The following is a 17693-nucleotide window of genomic DNA, read 5'->3' on the forward strand; positions in this document are numbered from 1 at the left end:
AAATTTCACATGCCATGGCGTTTTAGCAGTAGCCAAGAGGGTTATGTTTGAGACAATATTTTCACTTTTCCTAGGGGTGACCACGCCTCACTGTTTCTTGCTTTCTCCCCCCCCCCCCTTTTTTTTTTTTGACTTTTTATCTTCTGCTTCTGCGTCTTTGCTTTAGTACTAATACCTCTGATCCATGTCTGGTAGTAAAACACTTCCTTCTGGAACCACATACCTGCCTCTGCCCAGAACCACACTGAGAGCCGTGGTTGAAGGAGCGATGTAACCTCCACACTCCCTCTGCCTGCCTGTGTGCTAAGTCTCTTCAGTCGTGTCAGACTCTGCGGTGCCATGAACTGTAGCCCTCCAGGCTCCTCTGTCCGTGGGATTCTCCCCGCAAGAACACTGGAGTGGGTTGCCATACCCTCATCCATGGGATCTTCCCAACCCAGGGATCGAACTCACGTGTCTTACTCCTCCTGCGTTGGCAGGCTGGTTCTTTACCACTAGCAGAAGCCCCCACCCTCCCTATACAGATGAAGAAGCCAAGGTAGCTGAGCTCAAGAGATTTCTTCTTCCTCTCTCTCTCTTTTTTTTAAACCATGATGTAAGCCTTGAAAATATCCTCTGCTGTTTCATCAGTTGATTCTTCTATAGTTTTTCACAGAAATATTTGATCTAAGAACATCTGCTACTTACTGTTGGGAACATATTTCTTTCCTTCGTGCTTGGCTTTGCACTTCCCAGAGCTGTCAGATAAGCGTCGTCTCGCAGACTCTGTGACAGGGCTTGGTTTTCCCGCACAAACATCAGGGACACTCGTGGCTGGAAGCGCGTCAATCTGAACGCACAATGTGCCAGCTGTGTGCCTTGCTCAGACTTCTTAACGATGCTGGCTCAGTTATGCTGATACTGCAAGTGATACAGTTCGTCGCCGCTTTGGAAATCAAAACGATGTCGTGAGGTGACTTCTAAGGCTTTTACTCATTGCTCGAGCTTTGGCAGATTCAAAATATTAAGGTGCAAGAATTCTGAGCCCCTCCCCCACAGGGCCCCACTCCAGTACTCTTGCCTGGAAAATCCCATGGGCAGAGGAACCTGGTGGGCTGCAGTCCATGGAGTCAGGAAGAGTGGACACGACTGAGCGAATTCACTTTCACTTTTCACTTTCATGCATTGGAGAAGGAAATGGCAACCCTCTCCAGTGTTCTTGCCTGGAGAATCCCAGGGACTGCGGAGCCTGGTGGGCTGCCATCTATGGGGTCGCACAGAGTTGGACACGACAAGCGACTTAGCAGCAAAAGCAGCCCCCACAGGGTACTGCTGTTCCAGTGGTCTCCCTACATCCGACCTCATCTCTGGGAGCTTCAGTTGGCAGGTCCTTCCCAACTGAATTGTTGGCTTGATTAATTCTGTTGTCAAGGTTCCTTTCGTTAAAACAGGGTTATGGAGCTATGTCTGAGAGGTTGCATTTGAAGAACTTGGTGTGCAACAAAATTGTTTTCAGTGTTTCTCTCTTTGATGTAATTGCTGCTGTTTAAAACCTCTGTGACTGGTGCTTAAAAATGGCTTCATCTGAGCCTTGTATTTATATTCGCCTCCTGGTGGTTAGTATCACTGTTTTGACAAACAATATCTCTCTCTCCCCCTCTTTATCTCTTTCTAAAAAATGTTTAATTCAAGATTGATTTCAACCCCCCAAATATCTAAACACACATAAATATTCCTAGAAAATCCTTTTTTTGATGACAATGAAAATAATATTATCAAAGTATTATTATTTACAATTGTGGTCACAAGGCACCCAGATTGTGATCCTTGTTTTATGTGGGATGCATCATTTGCCACAACAAATGAGATGATAGTGGTTTTTGGTTTTGTTTTTTTTTCCTACAGATCACACCTGGCGAAACCAGCCTTTGGGCACAGGATTATTCTAAGATGATCAACTAATGATAGAGAAGATATTGCATTATTTATGTCCATAGACAGATGAAGGGTTGAAGAAGATGTGGTGCATACATACAATGGAATACTACTCAGCCATAAACAGAATGAAATAATGTCATTTGTAGCAACCTGGATAGACCTAGAGATTATCCAACTAAGTGAAGTAAGTCAGATAGAGAAAGACGAATACCACATGACATCACTTGCATGTAGAATCTAAAATATAACACAATGAACCTGTCTAAAAAGTAGAAACCGACTCACAGATGCAGAGCGCAGACTTTTGGTTGCCAAGGGACTGCAGGGTTGGGAGAGGGATGGACTGGAAGTTTGGGGTTAGCAGATGCAAGCTATTTTATATAGACAGTGGATAAACAACAAGATCCTCCTGTAGAGCACGGGGAACTGTATTCAATGTCCTGGGATAAACCATAATGGCAAAGAAAATAAAAACAAAAGTATCTGCATAACTAAGTCACTTTGCTATAATGCAGAAATTAGCACAGCACTGTAAGTTAACCATACTCCAATGAAAGAAGAAAGAGAGAGAGAAAAAGAAAGACACCATGTTATTTAACATTAAGAACTTTGATTTTCTGTAGGTCCTGAACTCCATGTCCGTCACCCATTTGTCCTCACTGGGGACAGAACTGGAGTGATCGTGGTCCCACCTATTCCTTGCCGCTTGGAGCCTGAACCCTCCAAGCTTGTCGTGGACACACAAGCTGGCAGATTTGGTCTCTTCTCTAACCACGACTGGTCTCAGAGGAGGGGTGAATACGTGGTTTCCCCAGCTGGTCCTTCAGGGAGAGGGTACCTCATCCCAGAGGACAGAAGGGAAGCAAACCTCTCAGGTGCATCCTGGGAAAATGGCCAGCTTCCCTCAACTCCCTGCCGCCACCCTCGCGTTCTTCCTCCTCACCTCCATAGACCCCCACTGCGTGCATGCTAAGTAACTTCAGTCACGTCTGACTCTTTGTGACTCCATGCACTGTAGCCCGCTAGGTTTCTCCATCCATGGGATTTTCCGGGCAAGAATACTGGAGTAGGCTGCCATGCCCTCCTTCAGGGGATCTTCCTGACCCGGACATCAAACCTGAGTCTCTTATGTCTCCTGCATTGGCAGGCAGGTTCTTTACTACTGAGCCACCTGGGAAGCCCCCATAGACCCATAACCAATGGGGCTAAAAGCAATATAGGGGGCCAAAAGCCTGGGGGTGGGGGACAAAAATTTCCAACCTTGGCTAGCAATCCCCCTTCCATCCCCTGATGGATCCAGCCAGGGCTCCAAAATGGCTAAAGCAGTAGAATAGTGGCCAAGAAGGTGAAATGATATGCACCGATTACAAATGAGAATTATGCAGACTCTAGTAAAACAGAAGTGGCCTTGATATCACATCATGATAAAAAGAAAATATGAAATTCACTGTGCACTCTGTTGGCTGTTTAAAAAGAGTGCATAATTGTAATAACAGGATTTTTTATTTTCTCATGATAAGGCTTAGGACTAATGTGCTAATGTGAATGTGCTTCATCACTTCAGTCGTGCCTGACTCTTTGAGACCCTAAGGACTGAGCCCACCAGGCTCTTCTGTTCCATGGGATTCTCCACAGACCACCCTCAAATATGGCACATATTTGAATATTGGCATATTGAATACTTTAAGGTGATGAAGGGATTTGAGGAAACAGCAGGTTCAGGAAGAACTCTGGGACCTTCCCCAAGAGCCGATCATGGACCCTCCTGAGAGAGGTGCCCTTCCTCTACCTGCAGGAGAAGAGCATCATTATCGCCAAGACTGAGGGACGCCGAGAAGGTTCCACACACACAGCCCTTGCTGTTTCTCCCACTTACCTACTCTTAGCTCGTAGCCTTTGTCCTGGCGTGTTTCCATGCTGCCCATTCTTCATTAAACCCAGCATAGAAACACTCAAGTTAAATTGTTCTTTTGGGCCTTAATTTCCTTATAAAGGTTGCCAAGTCGTGTAAAACTTACATTAAATAAATTGATATGCTTTGCTTCTATTGATCTGTCTTTGTCAATTTGATTTTCACATCCAATCAGGGACTCTAGGAAGGGCCAGGAAAGCTTTTTCCTCCCCTACACTTGTGTGGTGCAATATTTAGGCTAAAAAGGAAACTGCTTTGTGATGTTTTCTGTAGCATTTGTAATGAGTCACATCATCAAAGAGAATGCTTTTACATCCTTACATGTCTCATTCCAGACTATAGAAAGTCATGATATGTAAGAATATCTCCAACATAACAACTGCATACAGAGTGTAGAGCTTACAGGGGACTCTGATTGGAACAAACTGGCTGTAAAAAGAGATTTTTGTGAAAACTAGAGACATTTGATTATCGAATGACTATTGTTGTTGTTCACTTGTGTCTGACTCTTTGCGATCCTATGGATGGCAGCACATCAGATTTCCCTGTCCTTCACCATCTCCCTGAGTTTGCTCAAACTTGTGTCCATTGAGTCAGTGATGCTAACCAACCATCTCATTCTCTGTTACCCCTTTCTTCTCCTGCCCTCAGTCTTTCCCAGCATCAGTGTCTTTTCCAATAAGATGATATTAAAAAATATTTTTAATTTTTAAAGATGTGCTAATGGCATGGTGGTTAGGCTAAAAATATATGTATGTAAGTATGTTAAAAACATGATTTAGAAATTCGCTTTAAACTGTTTTTAAATGTGTGGAGAAGACTCTTGAGAGTCCCCTAGACGGCAAGAAGACCAAACTAGTCAATCCTAAAGAAAATCAACCTTGAATATTCATTGGAAAGACATGCTCCAATACTTTGGTCACCTGATGTGAAGAGCTGACTCATTAGGAAAGATCCTGATGCTGGGAAAGATTGAAGACAGGAGGAGAAGGGGGTGACAGAGAATGGGATGGTTGGATGGCATCACCGACTCAGTGGACATGAGTTTGAGCAAAGTCTGGGAGATGGTGAAGAACAGGGAAGCTTGGCGTGCTGCAGTCCATGGGGTCACAGAGTCAGACATGACTGAGCAACTGAACAATAGAAACCGACACGAAACGTGACACAATATTAGGAAAGCGCTGATGATTTGAACTTTTAAGCTGGCAAATGGGCCCAGGGAGGTTTTCAACTTTGGGTATGTTTGAGACTTTCATAGTAAAAAGAAAAAAACTGGCTATAGTTATGGAAATGAACATCAGAATAATCTTGGAGCTTAAAGTATTAAATCAGAATAATTCAAGATTTTGTTGACCCTGAAAAATAGACCTTTTTCTTTGTTAACATTACTGTTTGTACTCTTGATTCATGAGTTCATGACACTTGTTTCTAGCGTCTGGACTGGGAAATGTTAGATTTATCTTGACTTCCTTTTCACAAAGAATACATGAAGATAGAGACTGTGACTACTACTCGGTTCCAAAGCGATTCTTAATGGTATAAGAAATAGTCATAAAGTAGAACAGGAGAATTGAGGATTTAAAAGTTCAGAGGTTACAAACTCATGGAAACCTGGGGTAGCGTGATAGCTGCCGGGGCGGGGGTGGGTGGGAATTGAGTGAAGGTGGTCCGAGAGTACAGATCTCCAGTTAGAAGATAGCTAAGCTCCGGGGATCTAAAGCATAGCACGGTGACTGTCGTTAACAGTACTGTATCATACACTTGAAAGTTGCTAGGAGAGTAGACCTTAAAGTTCCCATCACACGTAAATACAAAAGTGGTTACTACGGGAGGCGACAGACACCTAATCTTATCGTGGTCATCTTTTCACACTATGTCAAATCATTACTTTGTACAACTTAGGCTTACACAGTACAATATGTCAGTTACATATTAATAAAGCTGGGGAAAAAAATCAGAGATTATGCCAAATGAACAGAGAAATCCGGTATTTCCAGACAACAGTGAGAAAGTAACTTAGAGAAAGAACACTGTATTTGTTTGAGTTTCCTGGTAACCAAGGCCAAGAGAAAAACACAGATTACCCTCAACAGTTGAAAAGGGAATGAGACACATTTATCTGTGTTTATGATGAAATTGTACTTGTGATGAAATATACCTCCAAAGATTATATTTGCCTATTGAGTAACATAGAAGTCAGCATTTTCAGTTGCTGTTTGAAAACATACTGTTAATTATAAGTCAGTAACACTGGTTCTGTGGAAGGTTAAGAAAACACGCTCTAGGTATATTGGTGTCTGGAGAGCTAACGAATTTGAAAAATTTAGAAGCATCAACAAGCTATGTGCCCTTAGCTAGGCTCCCAGACCAGAGCTTTGGTAAAACTGGGCAGTGGCTAGAGGAGACGGGCTGCCTTCCCACCGTGGGCAGACTCTCTCATGCCCACACTGACCACAGATCCCCACATGTATTCTGGAAATCAACAGTTCTTTTTTTTTTCAAAGTAATCTTTATATTTTAAATTGAAGTATAGCTGATTTGAGCTTCCCGGGTGGCTCAGAGGTAAAGAATTTGCCTGCCAGTGCAGGAACTGCTGGAGACGTGGGTTCAATCCCTGGGTCGGGAAGATCCCCTGGAGGCAGAAATGGTAACCCACTCCAGTGTTCTTGCCCAGAGAATCCCACGGACAGAGGAGCCTGACGGGCTGCCGTCTGTGGGGTCACAAGCAGTCAGAAATGACTGAGCGTGGACAGGCACTGGACATAGTTGATTTACAGTGTTAGTTTCTGGTGTACAGAAAAGAGTTTCAGTGTCTATATGTAAATATACATATTCTCTTTCGGATTATTTCCCCTTATAAGTTATTGCAATGTATTGACTCTACTTCCCTGTGCTATACAGTAGATCCTTGTTGCTTATCTATTTTGTATACAGTAGTATGTATCTGATAATCCCAGACTCCTGATTTATCCCTTTCCCCTTTGATAGCCATAAGTTTGTTTTCCATGTCTGTGGGTGTATTTCTGGTTTGCATATCAACTTATTCGTATCTTGTTTTAGATTTCACATCTAAACGATATCATATGGCATTTTAATTTCTCCATCTGGCTCATTTTACTTAATATGATAATCTCTAGGTCCATCCAGGTTGCTGTAAATGGCATTTTCATTCTTTTTTATGACTAGGTAATATCCCATTGTGTATATGTATCACATATTCTACATCCTTTCATTCCTGGATGGACACTTAAGTTACTTCTGTGCCTTGGCCATTGTAAAAAGTGCTGCAATAAACATTGGGGAAAAACACCAGTTCTGTTAGACATTACCAGGTGCCCTACCAAAAAGGTTTCAAAGCCTAAACTTGAGATGCGCTGGTCTCGATAAAGTGAAATCAGTTTGCTGCAGAATAGCATTAGCCTTTAAGACACTGAGGTATGTCTTGAATGTCCAAGGAACATAGACCATACTGATTCCCCAGGAAGGTTGACCGTGGAAGCTCTCTCCCTCCCCTGCTTTAATTCTTTTCCAAATGCAGCGTGCTTTATTATCTCTTTCCCCTCAACATGTACTTTGGGAAATGCTGAACTGCGGTATCTGCTGAAATGAGCACCATTAGCTTTTGGAGCAAACATTTACAACGTCATGGCTCACTCTGTCACTCAGAGCCAAACCTGAAGACTCCTGGTTGATACGGGAGTTCAGAGCAGGTTCCTGATTTTCCTGATTGCCTGATTCACCCTCTCCCATCCTCCCACTGAAAGACGCATGAAGGCACGTGCGCAAAATCGCAACTGCACCAGAAGCTAAGAATACCCATGAAGCCTGGCCCCAGTTGAGGAGGGATTTCTGCCAATGATGGTGCAGATGAGGACAGATTGAGGAATGCTCATTAGCTGATGCACAATGAGGCTTCTGAAACAGAGCTCTGAGTCAGACCAAAGGGAGCCAGGCCCTTCCCAGACATTGCTCCCCAGGTGAAGGTGATCACTTCTCTCAACCACCAACAGTTCTGCCAGTCTGTATTTTTTAAATTCACCATGAATGAGGCTGCCTGAAACTCCCTGGTTCTCTGGAAATACTTCTCCTATTCCATGTGGGAAGGGCCTCATCAAACATCTACTGACCCCAGAATTGTGGTTGATGGCCTTCCCTTTCCCTGAGGCTCCAAGAAGTTTCTGTCAGCCCCAGGGCAGTCAGGAAAGGAGTCAGGGGGGTGGATCCTCAGCTTCCACAGCCTGGTTCTAAATGCAGGCAAAAAATGTCATTTTAGTAGATATGAAGTCAGCAAAGAGATGTCAGCTTTGGGCAAAGGGTGAAGCATCTCACAACTTAGAGGTAAAGTTAGTAGAATTTAAATAGGGGCACGAGGTGTTAGCTAAAGCTATTATTGTCATCATCTTGTGATGTATAAATAGATCACCACAAACTTACACAGATAATGTATCAATTATCTGTTAGTTTTAAGGAAGCCTCGGAGAAGGCGATGGTACCCCACTCCAGTACTCTTGCCTGGAAAATCCCATGGATGGAGGAGCCTGGTGGGCTGCAGTCCATGGGGTCGCAAAGAGTCGGACACGACTGAGCGACTTCATTTTCACTTTTCACTTTCATGCATTGGAGAAGGAAATGGCAACCCGCTCCAGTGTTCTTGCCTGGAGAATCCCAGGGACGGGGGATCCTGGTGGGCTGCCATCTATGGGGTCGCACAGAGTCGGACACAACTGAAGCAACTTAGCAGCAGCAGCAGCAGCAGCAGCTGGGGCAGGAAGGTTAGGATATATATCTTCCAAATTATAATAAGAAAAAAAAAAGATACTCCATAGAGCAAAAGACAGAAAAGGGATATCAAGTGTGCATTTTTAAAAAAGCAAGCAAAAGCATAAAAATAAGATGGCAAAAGTAAGAGCAAACATCCTTTTTGAGACAATTAACAAAATAAAGTTTCCTTTTAAGAGACTCTAAGACTGGATCAAAAGCAAAATTTTAATGTGTTTTGTTATGCTTCTGCTTCTGCTGCTGCTGCTAAGTCTTCTGCTAAGAAGCAGAATTTTCAAATCTTTTATCAGATAAAATAGGATGCAGGGGAAATTATTAAACAAAAAAGGTTATTTCAGGTTGCTAAAGATATAATTATGATGAAACTAGTGATCTTGAATCCTAATGTGCCAAATAAAACAGCACTGACATATTTAAAGAAGAAACTTAAAAATCTAAGATGAAATTCAATACAAAAAATTTTGTAACTGAAAATTTTAACAAACCAAGATAAGATTTCATTTGCAAGTTATGGAATTAACAGAAAATTTTAAGAAGCATAGAAATTTTGGATAATAAAATAATATAATTGATTAAAGGATAATTATTAAAAAGATTTACATGCAAAAAAAATGTAACTTCTTTCAAACATCCATGGGATATTTACAAAAGTGACTATTAAATAGCACACAGGAAAACTGAATTACAAAAGTGGCTCTTTTGTATGAACTTAGCAATTAAATTGAAATTAGTAACTAAAATTTGAAAACACAACAAAAATAATCAGGAAATTTTACACACATTTTTAATCAACTCTGTCTAGAAAGAAATGATTAATTCCTTGAAAATGCCAAGATTTGTAAAATGTTGTTAGTGATGTCAATGCTCTGAGACCATTCATTGCCATCTGCAAAGTAGGACCCTATGTTCATGAAAATCACATTTTCAGAGACTCTAAAATGGCACTGGGAAATGCGAGATTTACAGCTTAGGTGCAAAAACAGGCTACAGAACAACATGGAGCAAATACTCCTATTTTTAAGCTAACAAAACAACGACATGAACTAATTGGCAGGGACTGTGAGGTGAAATTATAGGGGATTTAAATTTGCTTATTTCTATTCTGTACATTTCTCAAAAGTTGGGCAACAAATACGTAGTTATACAGTAAACAAATAATAAACAATTTTTCAAGAAAAAAGTTTAAAATTACAATTAAGCCCAGGATGTGCTCACTCTGATCTGGATCCTAGGTGCCTGCCCAGGTGGGATCTGCCCAGGCATGACCTGCTCAGGTGTCCATTTGCTCAACTCTCATCTCGAGGGACCACCTTCTGCTCACTGGTTACCGATTACTTCATCAGTCACTGACATGGAGGACTCCTCCCTACTTAGCAAGTCAGACAGAATTAATGTTTCTTTCCTTCCAAAACTGTATCTGGACTGAAACCAAATTAATGCATGAGGATTCACGAATAGCCTTCTCTTTGGTACACGCCCCAGGCGAACTTTTGAGCATTTCCAAGGCTCTTCTTTGGAGAGCCTGCCTCCCGCCTCTGCCCTCCCTCCATCCACGAACATGCAAGGAACCAGGGGCTTCTCTCAATGGGGGATGGAGCACAGGTATATGAATGAGCGTGATGCTGGAAAAACAGCTCAGGTATTAAGTGAGGGAGAGAGGGGCCTGAATGGAGGAGAAGCCGGAGTTGTAAGACTGTCTGAAACTTAAAGACCAGCGCAGCTGAAACGAAGGGTGTAAGACAAGATGGGGCTGGGGATACACGTGCACTTCACGAACAGGGATTTGTGGGCCTTGTGGAATATTTGGGGCTTTGTCTTAAGGGCAACAAGAACCACGGACATATTTTCAGCAGAGGGTGACATGACCGGACTTCTTTTGAGAAAATGTCGACGTTGCTGCAGTAGGAATAATAAAATGTAGACACACTAGATGGCAACCGTAGTGACCATCTGGGAGACCAGACAGGGTGACAAAGGCAGAGATAAAGGGAAGTGGGCAGACTAAGGAGAGAAAAATAATGCAGTGCTTCTCAACTAGGGATGATTTAGACCCTCAAAGGATGGCTGACAAATCCCTCCTCCAGCCTCAGGTCTGAGAAAGCACTTCTCTGCCTCTTTGGGCCCAGCCCAGCACAGCGTCCTGTCCCATTCATCCTCACGGAGTGTATGGATCACAACTTGGAGGGAGGCACTGACTGGCATCTTAGTGGCCAAGGATGTTACTCAGTATCCTACCTGCTCAGGATGGCCCCTCTACAAAAAGTGATGCGAAAGGTCAATAGTGCTGCCGTGGAGAAACCTGGATGAGCAGAACTGAGGTGGGAGAGGCTGCAGGGGAATCCCCTTTCTTGCAAATGACCGACGGTGGTGCTGGCCCCCGAGTGAGGAGACCAGGATGCAGGGAAGGCAGTGGGGGTGCCCGTGCCCTCCCGGTGGACCCACTGCTGTCAGGAGTCCCCACTGACACGGTGCACCGGCGCCCCCTCCTCCTCCAGCCTCGGGTCTGAGAGAGCGCTTCTCTGCCTCTTTGGGCCCAGCCCAGCACAGTGTCCTGTCCCATTCATCCTCACGGAGTGTATGGCTGAGCGGGTTTACCTGTGCCTGCTGGGATCCGTGAGACACCAGTGCTGTGTTCACACTGGGGAGGGACAGGACCAGACGGCCAGGCCCCCATCAAAAGTCTTACCTTTTTGCACTGCTCAGGTCTCCCCAGCCCCCACTACACTGCTCAGTTTTGATGGACTTTTTAGAACCACAGTCCTCAACCTTTTTGGCACCAGGGACCAGTTCTGTGGGAGACAACTCTTCCAAAGACTGGGGTGGGGAGGAGCTGGTGGAAGAGTGGAGAGGGGTAGGGGTTTACGGGAGGCCGGCGGGTGAGGGGGTAGGGGAATGGGAGGGGGAAGGGGGAATGGGGGAGCTGGGCGATGGCGGGTAGTGGGGTAGGGGGGTAGGGGTGTGGTTTTTGTTTCACTTACTGTTCACCTCCTGCCCTACTGCCTGGTTCCTAACAGACCACGGACCTGTACTGGTCAGGGGCCCAGGGGTTGGGGATCCCTGTTTTAGAACACACTTTTATTCCTTTTTCAAATCTATACATCAAAATATCAAATTGAAAAATAAAGACTTCATATTCTGGCTCCAAACCTACCACTAAAATTTGGGACAACTCAAATCGGTCTCTGATGCGAAAGCTTAGGCACCTGGCCAGGGTCTCCATGTGAACCGAGGCCACGTGCGTGGAGCTGGTCACCCACAAAACTCATGCTTAAGGTGCCAGCCATGCAGGTCTGGTGAATAATGATGGGACTGAAAATGTATGATAGCTGACATTTAATAAAAGCCTTGAGGTCAGTGATATGGAGAAAAGAGATGGAACTCCTAACACTGGGCTTTCTTGCACATGTTTTATGGTTTGGTGCTGTGTGTATCATAAAGAGCATTCTGGGACAAAGGGGTGTTTGGGACCCTCCGAGGGCTAGACTGGACTTGGGGTCCATCCCATAGGGGAAAAGACCTGTGGATTCTAGGAGCTCCTGAGGGGAGGCCAGCTGGGCTGTTCACACAATGAACTAACACCCCCTCGGAAGGCTCAGGAGGTGGGACAGTCCTTTAATCCACAGCCCTGAGGGGAAGGGCCGTTTTGAGCATGGTCTGCCCCGTAACTCACGCTCAGCCCCTTCCTAAGGAAGGACGAGGGAGGCAGGGAGCCATGGTAGCTGCCTCTCTGTAGGGGGTGGGGAAGCAGCGTGCTGAGGTCTTGATGAACCCAGCACAAAGGTGAGTCCCCCTGCGTGAACACCCCATTTCCTATCTGCCTCTCACCCAGATGACTCATCACCCATGCTCACATTCCAGACTCTCTTCTGGGGAGCGTGGGACCCCAGAGCTGCTGTGGACACTCCTCTGATTGATTCTATCAAAGCACTGATGCCACCACATGGGAAATGCTCCTGGGTCCTGAGAGGCCCTTGAGGGTGGGGCTGTGCTTGGAGCTCCACACGGGGCAGTGCCTGCGCTAAGGAGTGGCTGGATGACCCGGAGGCACAGAGCGCCGCCTGCAGCTCATCTGGTACCCGAGAGTGATGGAGGGCTTTGCCCCCAGGGACCTCAGGCAGCCCAGGGCACCCAGCACTGGTGCTGGCAGCCTCGATTCAGGCGTGGTGGGAGGAGAGCAGCCCCCATGCTTCCAGCTTCTCAGCCCAGTGACGGCTCATAGCTTAGGACCTGGCAGGGAGGGGAGCCCCCAGGATTGCTGATGGCAGCAGCCTAGAAAGCACGGGGGTCCTCTCAAAAGAGCTGGGTAGGAAGACTTCTAGAATGTGGGAATGACGTTCCCAGAACAGCAAGTGTCAGCAGCGCCCTAGGAAGACTGCCCATGACCGCTATCCTGACCCTGGTTTTCCCCTGGTCACATGGAAAGCAGGGATCACACCCAAATCGCCTATTAGTCATGTTTCTAGGAAAGAGGCCCTCCATGAGATAAACTGGGTGTTGATCGTAAGAGTGGGATGTTTCCTATATCTCAGCAAGAAGTTAAGTGTCAATCAATAAAAGTAGGCATTCACTGATGATCAGACATCTGGTTTTGATTTTAAAGCTTGGACAAGTGCTTTGTTTTGTGTTTGCATTTTTTTTTTTTTTTTTGCTTTGTCATTTTATCTTACACAGCTGGTTTGTGACAGATTCAGAAGTCAGCACTCAAGAGAAGGTCAGGACAACGGCCTCCAGCTCACTGTGGATCAAGACAACAGTGTCAGGGGCTCCGGCCTCCTCAGCAACCTGAAAAGTCCTTCCTTTCTGAAAGATGTGGGAGCCTGTTTGCTGAGCCTCGGCCTGGTGGGCCAGACCCCTTGGCAGGCTTTGCTGGGGGCTTCATCAATTCCCTCTGCACCTGGAATTATACTAGGCCTCCTATGGGATGTGTTTGTAGCTTCAGGGTCTGCTTATCCAAGCCCCGCCCATCTGTTCCGGAAGCCAGAAGCCGCATGAGTAGAGACCCACTAGTGGAGGTGTGTGGGGACTCCTTCCAGGATGGAAGGCAGTGAGGGTGGCGGGGGCGAAGCTGGGGCTTTGATTCTCAGGGAAGCCTCAATGGACTCCACGGAGAGGACTGAAGATGAGATGATTTCTAGAACATTCCATAGACAAAACAGACTCCTGCTTACTCTGGATGGAGAGGAGAACCACAGAGATACAAGGAGCCGTGCAAACAGGAACAGACTGTCTCAGGAAAATGAACTGACACAGGCTCTGGGCAGTGAGGTCTGGAGGAGCTAGAAGTCTGTGCAATCACAGGCCCCCTAAATCTACCCACCTCCGGCTTTCCAGTTCATTTGACAGTTCCTCTGGGCACCTTTGTACTCATGGTCAAGACCACTAACAGCCTTTGCCTCTTCCCCTCCTTCCCCAGATCCAATCTTCTGGCCAGTCTCATTGGCTCTAACATCAAAAACAAGTTTTAATTTCAAAAGGTCAAGGGCCAATTACTTTAAAATGTACACACATTTTGTCTCCAGTCACCCCACTGATACAGGCATCATCGTCCCCACTTTGGGGGATGCAGGCTCCTGGAGGAGAGTAGCCAACAGAGCCTGGATGTGGCCTGGGGTCTCTGAAGCCACATCTGCATCCTCTTTGAATTACCTGCTCAAGAGGTGTGACGTCTGAGTGGGACAACCCTGCGTTCACATGATGAAGTGAGGGAGCTGAGTCATGTCCAACTCTTTGCAACCCCATGGACTGCAGCACACCAGGCCTCTTTGTCCATCACCAACTCCCGGAGTTTACTCAAACTCATGTCCTTTGAGTCAGTGATGCCATCCAACTGTCTCGTCCTCTGTCGTCCCCTTCTCCTGCCTTCAGTCTTTACCAGCATCAGGGTCTTCTCCAATGAGTCAGTTCTTCCCATCAGGTGGCCAAAGGATTGTAGTTTCAGCTTCAGCATAATCCTTCCAATGAATATTCAGGACTGATTTCCTTTAGGATGGCTGGTTGGATCTCTTATAGTCTAAGGGACTCTTAAGGGTCTTCTCCAACACCACAGTTAAAAAACATCAGTTCTTCAGTGCTCAGCTTTCTTTATAGTCCAAGTCTCACATCCATATATGACTACTGGAAAAACCATAGCCTTGACTAGATGGTCTTTAGCTGCAGGTTTACTCCAGGGAATCCCCTCCCCATGTGACATTCCTCCAGGACACTCAGGACCTCCTGTTCCCTCTCCTGTCCTTCATCACTGCACCAAGCTGTGCCCTTCATCCACCAAGCATGCAAAACAGGTTATTCCCAGTTGTGTGGGGTAAGTGTCCTGGGCTAGGAGTCAGGGGTTTCGGGTCCTGGATCGACGTCTCCACTTCAGTGGCCTCCATGTTCTGCTTGTTCCTGTCCTGCTTATGCTCTAGAAATGTGGAGGTGAGGGAGGAATTTGCCATCAATGGCTTTGGCTGAGAAAAAACATGCTTCCTGCTTGGTTCCAAGCTCATTCACTTATAAATCAGATTAATGAAAAATTGGGGAGCACGAACTGTATGCCAAACACAGTGCATGTAAGCAATGTCTTCAAGGAACGCCAGCCTAAATGGTGAGAAGGAGGAAAGTATGACTGGAGAGCAGCGTTCCTCATGAAAGCTTATGTGCTGTAAACCCTGGGGTGTTAACAGAGGGGGAGAATCCAAAATGAGCCTTGAATGACAAAGGCTTGCTCCACCCAATCTCAGAACCACCAGCACTGCGTCCGTGCGGTGTCATTATATGAGATGTTTCCTGGAAGCCACTTTTCCGTGGCCAGAAGGAGCACACCCTCACCCTGGCTTTCAGCAGCATGCGACAGTGGCTTGGAGACCTGAGAACTAAGTGGGGCTGGAAGGACCAGCGTTTGGAGGCGGGTTACTGGGCTGCATCTCAGCATCTTCTGTAAAGACGAGGGAACAAGCAGAGGGGGGAGAAACAAGCTGGGCATGGCCGCAGAGCCAGGATATGCTATCTGCAGTCTGACACCAGTGCCTGAAGCTCACGAACTATCCAGAACTGGTCCCCGAGTTGCTCTCCTCTGCGGGGAGGAGAACACTTGCGTCACTGACTCCCTAAGTCAAGGCTTCTAAGGCCTCAAACCCAGGCAGTTGGAGAGGAAAGGAGCTTGCACAGGTTTCTCCAGACTGATGGCAGTTTGGTTGCCCTATTTCTTCAAAAGGAAGAAAGGCGGGATGCTTTGAAGGAGATGTGGAGGAAAAAGTCACTGGTGGACAAGGAGGGATTGGGGAGGGCAGATTTCTAAGAACAGAAGCTCTTCTCCAGCAATGCTTCTGGAGCTGCAGTGAAAGCACCTGGAGACTTACCAGGGAGACTGGGTGGTCCCTGCAGCGGGACACCCAGAGTGACATCGTAAGAGGGTCACCAAAGCCCTGAGCTGCTCCTTAAATGTTCAGGTCAGAACCTCAATCACACAGGGACTCTGAACTGGTCCTCCCTGGGGGAATTAATAGCACTGGCTGAGCTCTCAGCAGAGTGTGTGTGTGTGTGTGTGTGTGTGTGTGTGTGTGAAATAAATACAAACATTGAAAGCCAGTAATAAAACAAACACCCGTGCATCCACCTTCGTGATAAAAAGTAAGGCATCAGCAGTCCTGCAGGGCTGCCTGGTGCCTCTCACCAAGAACTTCCTTCCAGTACTTTCAGGCTAGACACACCCTTGCTTTCTTTATTGTTTTACCACCTATGTATATATTTCTGAGCAACGTGTTGTTTGGTTTAGAGAAACGGATAATAAGCACAAATTTAGTGCTTATGACAAAGAAAAGATTGTAACCCTGCTTGGAAATGAAAGCTCCCAGGAGAGTAAATGGAACCATCTCTATTGTAGAGCCTGGCTTCCACTTTGCTGAGAGTTTACAAGAGCCCCTCCTGGGGCAGCCATAAGCAAGATCTTGAGTGGGTTCTGGGGGCCACAGGGACCATCCTAGCTGGGGTATCAGGCAGATGGGATGGGTGGACTGGGGACCACAGGAGGAACAAGGTCAGGGAGCTGCTCACGCTTTCCAAGCTTCTAAGCTTGCTGGCTCACCTCCAGCTGTCAAGGAGGCCAAGTGTGAACACTTTTGTAGGGTAAAATTAGGGACCTCAGGTGGACCAGGGGCCAGTGTATTGAGGGGAGAATAGAAACCCCATCAACACACAAGGAAGACAAGCCCAGATGGGTCAGGCTGACCCAGGAGTTCCGTCCTCAAGTAAAAGACAGTGACTCCGGGACACAGACCTCACCCGGTGGGTCTCCAGAGTCACAGGGTTCCAGCCTGAAAGTACTGTCCTGCGTCAGCACACACAGGCTGCCCTGGGTTCACCACCAGATCCACAGGTACCTAGAGCTGACTCTTCCCAGGGCCTTTCAGAGTCAGATTGGTTCTCAGCTTCCTTCCTGAAAGTGAAGTCAACTTTTTAAGCTCTTCAGTCATCACTGCACCCATCTTCTTTCCAGTTCTCCCAAAGTCGTTGCGGTCATGTTGTCATCTTTGCTCCTGCTCACCCGGGGCCCTGTCTCCATCTCTGTCCTCTAATTCCTCCCCAGTCTTTCATTGATTTAGCAAAATGAGACTAGGTGTTGTTTGGAGAGAACAAAACTAGACTCTGATGGTCAGTCTGCCATCTTAGCCTGGAGCCTCTTTGATTTTTCTTTTTGACTATGGTTCCTGATTCAGGTGGTCAGTAGCCCTGTTGACCAGAGGTCTTCAGCCAGGGGACCACACACCCGCAGAAATGAGAAGAGTTTCCAGTGGGGATCAGGCAGGAGGAACTGAGTCATCTGGACAGTCTCAGTGTCCTCAACGGGTGATGAAGTTGGGGTTCCCCTCTCGCACTCCCCGTTTGGTATATTTCAAAAAGGAACTGCCTCCTACTCACCTACAGGACTCTTTGCGCAAAGACATTTTAATGTTGGTTGTTGTTTAGTTGTAAGTCATATCTGACTCTTTGTGACCCCATGGAATGTTGCCCACCAGCCTCTTCTGTCCATAGGATTTTCCAGTCAAAAATTATTGGAGTGAGTTGCCATTTCCTTCTCCATTTAATGTCAGGGATGGTCTTGAAAATA

The 17693-nt window shown here is 46.2% G+C and overlaps 1 long non-coding RNA gene across 2 annotated transcripts in view; it reads left to right on the top strand.

Annotated features, from left to right (window-relative positions):
* The window catches only part of LOC109556557 (uncharacterized), a 67485-nt gene extending 63521 nt beyond the window's left edge, over positions 1-3964 (top strand). Inside the window, exons 4-5 of one of the 2 annotated variants that reach the window (XR_011565954.1) lie at positions 1885-2101; positions 2541-3964. This is a non-coding gene — a long non-coding RNA (uncharacterized lncRNA). Of the gene's footprint in view, positions 1-1884 lie in introns of both variants that reach the window. The other variant, XR_002180421.2, reaches the window with a different exon arrangement.
* Positions 3965-17693: the final 13729 nt, after the last annotated feature.

This window comes from Bos indicus, chromosome 3, assembly GCF_029378745.1.
Source record: "Bos indicus isolate NIAB-ARS_2022 breed Sahiwal x Tharparkar chromosome 3, NIAB-ARS_B.indTharparkar_mat_pri_1.0, whole genome shotgun sequence".
Taxonomy (NCBI): Eukaryota; Metazoa; Chordata; class Mammalia; order Artiodactyla; family Bovidae; genus Bos; species Bos indicus.